We start from the raw sequence: 6,000 nt of genomic DNA, 5'->3' as shown, positions 1-6,000 counted from the left end.
AGGATATAAGATTAACATTCAGAAATCAGTTGCGTTTCTGTATACTATCAAGGAAATATTAGACAAGGAATACAAAAATACAAAATATTAGACAAGGAATACAAAAATAAAAAAACCTTTTAAAATTGCATCCAGAAAAAATCAAATACCTCGGAATACACCTGACCAAGGAGGTAAAGGACTTATATGCTGAGAACTATAAAACATTAATTAAGGAAATTAGAGAAGACATAAAGAAATTGAAAAGTAAATATATTTCATGTTCCTGGGTTGGAAAAATTAATATCATAAAAATGGCCATACTACCCAAAGCAATCTACAGATTCAATGCAATCCCTATCAAATTACCCATGACATTTTTCACAGAACTAGAACAAACAATCCAAAATTCCAAAATTTATATGGAACAGCAAAAGACCCAGAATTGCCAAAGCGATCCTGAGAAACAAATCCAAGCAGGAGGCATAACTCTTCCAGACCTCAAGCAGTATTACAAAGTCTCACCAATCAAGACAGTGTGGTACTGGTATCAAAACAGACAGACAGACTAATGGAACAGAATAGAGAACACAGAGATAAACCCTGACACCTATGGTCAATTAAACTTTGGCAAAGGAAGCAAGAACATAAAATGGGAATAGAAAATCTATTCAGCAAGCATTGCTGGGAAACCTGGACAGTTGCCTATAAATCAACGAAACTAGAACACACCCTCATACCATGCACGAAAATAAACTCAAAATGGCTGAAAGACTTAAATATCAGACAAGACACCATCAAACTCCTGGAAGAGAACATAGGCAAAACATTCTCTGACATCAACTTCATGAATATTTTCTCAGGTCAGTCTCCTAAGGCAACAGAAATAAGAGCAAAAATAAACCAATGGGACCTCATCAAACTGATAAGGTTTTGCACAGTAAAGCAAAACAAAATGAAAACAAAAAGAAAACTGACAGAATGGGAGAAAATAATTTCAAATGATGCAACGGACAAGGGCTTAATCTCTAGAATATACAAGCAATTTATACAACTCAACAGCAAAAAACCAACCACCCAATTTAGAAATGGGCAAAAGACCCAAATAGACCATTCTCCAAGGTAGATATACAGATGGCCAACAAGCACATGAAAAAATGGTCCACATCACTGATTATAAGAGAAATGCAATTCAAAACTACCATGAGATACCACCTCACACCAGTGAGAACAGCCATCAGTAATAAGTCCACAAATAAATGCTGGAGGGGTGTGGAGAAAAGGGAACCCTCCTGCCCTGTTGGTGGGAATGTAAGCTGGTACAACCACTATGGAGAACAGTACGGAGGTACCTTAGAAATCTGTACATAGAAATACCATATGACCCAGCAATCCCACTCTTGGGCATATATCCACACAAAATTTTCCTTGAAAAAGACACATGCACCTGCATGTTCATTGCAGCACTATTCACAATAGTCAAGACATGAAAACAACCCAAATGTCCATTGACAGATGATTGGATTAGGAAGGGGTGGCATTTATACACAGTGGAATACTACTCAGCCATAAAAAATAATGACATAATGTCATTTGCAGCAACATGGATGGAATTAGAGACTCTCATCCTGAGTGAAATAAGTCAGGAGGAGAAGGACAAATACAATGTAATATCACTTATAACTGGAATCTAATATACAGCACAAATGAAACTTTCCACAGAAAAGAAAATCATAGACTTGGAGAATAGACTTGTGGCTGCCCAGAGGGAGATGGAAGGAGTAGGAGAAATCAGGAGCTTGGGGTTAATGGATGCAAACTATTGCTCTTGGAATGGATTTACAATGAGATCCTGCTATGCAGGATCTTAATCACAAGACAACAATGGGAGGAAAAATTATGTATACATGTATGTGTAACTTGGTCCCCATGCTGTACAGTGGAAAAAAAATAAAAATAAAATTAAAGAAATAAAATAATAAAAAATAGTCAGAACATTAAAAAAAGAATATGATCTATCCTAGAGAATATTTTGTGTGTGCTTGAGAAGAATGTGTATTCTGCTGTTTTAGATGGAAAATTCTACAAATATCTATTAAGTTCATCTGGTATAATGCATCATTTAAGACCAGTGTTTCCTTGTTGATTTTCTCTCTGGATGATCTGTCCATTCCTGTAAGTGGGACGTTAAATTGCCCCACTATTATTGGGTTATTGTAGATCTCTTTTTAAGACTGTGAGAAGTTGCCTCATTTATTGAGATGCTCATCTTTTGGGTGCATATATATTTACAATTATTATATCTTCTTCTTGGATTAACCCTTTGATTATTATGTAATGTCCCGCTTTGTCTTTTGTAACATCCTTTAATTTAAGGCCAATTTTTTTGTGGTATGAGTATTGCTACTCCAGATTTCTTTTGATTTTCATTTGCATGGATTATTTTTTCCATCCTCTTCCTTTCAGTTTGTATGTCTCCCTAGGACTGAAGTGAGTCTCTTGTAGACAGCATATGTATGAGTCTTGTTTTTGTGTCCATTCAGCCAGTCTGTCTTTTGGTTGGGGCATTTAGTCCATTTACATTTAAGGCAATTATTGATATGTATGTTCTTATTGAACATAAAATTCACTCATTTAAAGTGTATAATTCAATGACTTTTGTACATTCATAAGTCTATGTAGCCATCATTTTAGAACATTTTCATTACTCCAAAAAGAAAATTGATGCCCATTTGTAACCACTCCATGTTTTCACCTTCTGCCCTAAATAATCACTAATATGCTTTCTGTATACATAGGTTTGCCTTTTCTGACATTCATATAGATGGACTCTTAAAATATACGATCTTTTTTGTGTCTAGCTCCTTTCCCTTAGTATAGTATGTTCTGCCCATTTTTTTGTTGTTTTTTTTGGGGGGTGAGTACTGAGCTGCATGAGTTTTTTGTATATTTTGGAAATTATCCCCTTGTCAGTCACTTCATTTGCAAATATTTTCTCCCATTCTGTGGGTTGTCTTTTCATTTTGTTTATGATTTTCTTGCTGTGCAAAAGCTTTTAAGTATAATTATGTCCCATTTGTTGATTTTTAAAAAATTTTCATTACTCTAAGAGGTGGATCTGAAAAGAGATTGCTGCAGTTTATGTTAAAATGTATTCTGCCTATATCTTCCTCTAGGAGTTTAATAATATCTGGTCTTATATTTAGGTCTTGAATTCATTTGGGGTCTATTTTTGTTTATAGTGTCAAAAAGAGTGTTCTAATTTCATTATATTGCATATTGCTGTTTAGTTTTCCCAGTACCAATTATTGAAAAGTCTGTCTTGGAATTCCCATGTGGCTCAGTGGTAATGAACACAACTAGTATCCATGAGGATGTGGGTTCAATCCCTGGCCTTCCTTGGTGGGTTAAGGATATGACAATGCCATGAGCCACAGTGCAGTTGGCAGATGCAGCTCAGATATGGTGTTGTGGCTGTGGTGTAGGCCAGCATCTGTGGCTCTGATTTGACCCATAGCCTGGGAACTTACATATGCCACCAATGTGGCCTTGAAAAGAAAAAAAGAAAAGATAGACTGTCTTTTTGTTTTTTTCTATGGTATATTCTTCACTCCTTTGACATTTTTAGATTAGTCGAACATAGGTCTGTGGGTTTATGTCTGGGGTTTCTATCCTATTCCACTACTCTGTATTTCTATTTTTGTGCCAGTAACATACTATTTTGATGACTATACCTTTGTTTTGTACTTTGAAGACAGGGAATCTTGGTGCTCAAGTTCTATTTTTCTTTTTCTGGATTGTTTTAAATATTTGTGTTTTTTTGGTGTGTGTTTCCATACATATTAAAAATTTTTTTATTCCAGCTCTGTGAAAAATGCCATTGGTAGTTTGATGGGAATTTCATTGAATCTGTAAATTGCCTTGGGTAGTATAAACAACACTGATTCTTCCTATCAAAGAATGGGGTATATCTTGCCATCTATTTGTGTCATCTTCAATTTCTTTATTCTTATAGTTTTCAGAATACAGGTATTTTGCCTTCTTAGATAGTTGTATTCCTAGATATTTTATTCATTTTGATGTGATGGTGAATGGGATTCTTTAATTCCTCTTTCTAATCTTTCATTGTTTAATGTATAGAAATGAGAGTTTTTTGTTTGTTTTCGTTTTTGTTTGTTTGGGGGGCTGCACCTGTGGCATACAGAATTTACCAGGCTAGGGGTCAAATTGGAACCGCAGATGCTGGCCTATGACACAACCACAGCAGCATAAGATCTGAGCTGCATCTTCGTCCTACACTGCCACTTACAGCAATGCTGGATCCTTAACTCGCATCCTCATGGATACTAGTCAGGTTCTTAACCTGCTGGGCCACAGTGGTAACTACAGAAATGAGGAAGATTTATGCACATTAATGTTGTACCCTGAAACTTTACCAAATTCATTGATGTGTTACAGTATTTTTCTGATAGCATTTTTAGGATTTTCTCTTTACAGTATCATGTCATCTGTAAACAGTGTTGGTTTTATCTTTTTTTTTCCAATTTGAATTCATTTTATTTGTTTTTCTTCTTGGACTGACATTGCTAGGACTATCAAAACTATGTTGAATCACAGTGGTGAAAGTGGACATCCTTTGTGTTGTTCCTGATCTTAGCAGATACACTTTCAGTTTTTCTCCATTGAGAATGACATTAGCTGTGGGTTTATCCCTTATGGCCTTTATTATCTTGAGGTAGGTTCACTCTCTGCCCACTTTCTGGACGGTTTTTATCATAAATGGATGTTGAATTTTGTCAAAAGTTTTTTTCTGCATCTATTGATCGATTATATGGTTTTTATTCTTCAGTTTGTTACTGTGGTGTATCACATTGGTTGATTTGCAGATATTGAAAAATCCTCAAAAACTATGCAAACTATTGCCTTTGGAATGGATAAGCAATGAAATCCTGATGTATAGCACTGGGAACTATATTTAGTCACTTATGAAGCATGATAATGTGAGAAAAAGAATGTATATATGTATATGCAACTGGGTCCCATACTCTACAGTAGAAAATTGACATAGCACTGTAAACCAGCTATAATGGAAAAAAATAAAAATCATTAAAATAAAAAAAAGAAAAAAAGAAAAATCCTTGCATCCCTGGGATAAATCCCACTTGATCTTGGTGTATGATCCTTTCAAAATGTTGTTGTATTCAGTTTACTAATATTTTGTTGATAATTTTTTGCATCTATGTTTATCAGTGATATTGGCCTATAATTTTCTTTTTGTGTGGTAACTTCAATTAATTTGTTATCTGGGTGATGGTGGTCTCATAGAATGAGTTTTGGAGTGTTCCTTCCTTGAAAGCTTGCGGGATAATTTCAGAAGCATCGGTGTTAACTCTTCTCTAAATATTTGATAGATTTCACTTGCGAAGCCATCCTGTCCTGGAGTTTTGTTTGTTGGTAGTTTTAAAAATCACCCTTTAAATTTCAGCGTTTGTGATTGTTTACTTTACCTTTTGTATTTCTTGTTGGTTCAGTCTTGGAAGATTGTATCTTTCTAAGAATTTCTAAGAATTTGTCATTTCTTCTAGGTTGTACATTTTATTGGCATATAGTTGCTTGTAGTGGTCTCATGATCCTTTGTATTTCTGTGTTTTTTGTTGTAACTTTTTTTTTTAATTTCTAATTTTGTTGATCTGTGCCTTCTCTATTTTTTCTTGATGAGTCTGGATAGAGGTTTATCTGTTTTGTTGATATTTTCAAAGAACAATCTTTTACTTTAATTGATATTTTCTATTGTTTTCTTTGTTTCGGTTTCATTTATTTCTGCTCTAATTACCACGAATTCTTTCCTCTTACTTTGAGTTTTGTTCGTTCTTCATTATCTAATTTCTTTTGGAGTAAGTTTAGATTTCTTTGATATTTTTCTTGTTTCCTAAGGTAAGATTATTTTGCTATAAACTTCCCTCTTAGAACTGCATTTGCTGCATCCCATTGGTTTTGGATTATTGTGTTATTTTCATTTGT

This window comes from Sus scrofa, chromosome 2, assembly GCF_000003025.6.
Source record: "Sus scrofa isolate TJ Tabasco breed Duroc chromosome 2, Sscrofa11.1, whole genome shotgun sequence".
Lineage (NCBI taxonomy): Eukaryota > Metazoa > Chordata > Mammalia > Artiodactyla > Suidae > Sus > Sus scrofa.
The sequence above is the reverse complement of the archived record's forward strand: the minus strand, read 5'-3'. Positions refer to the sequence as shown.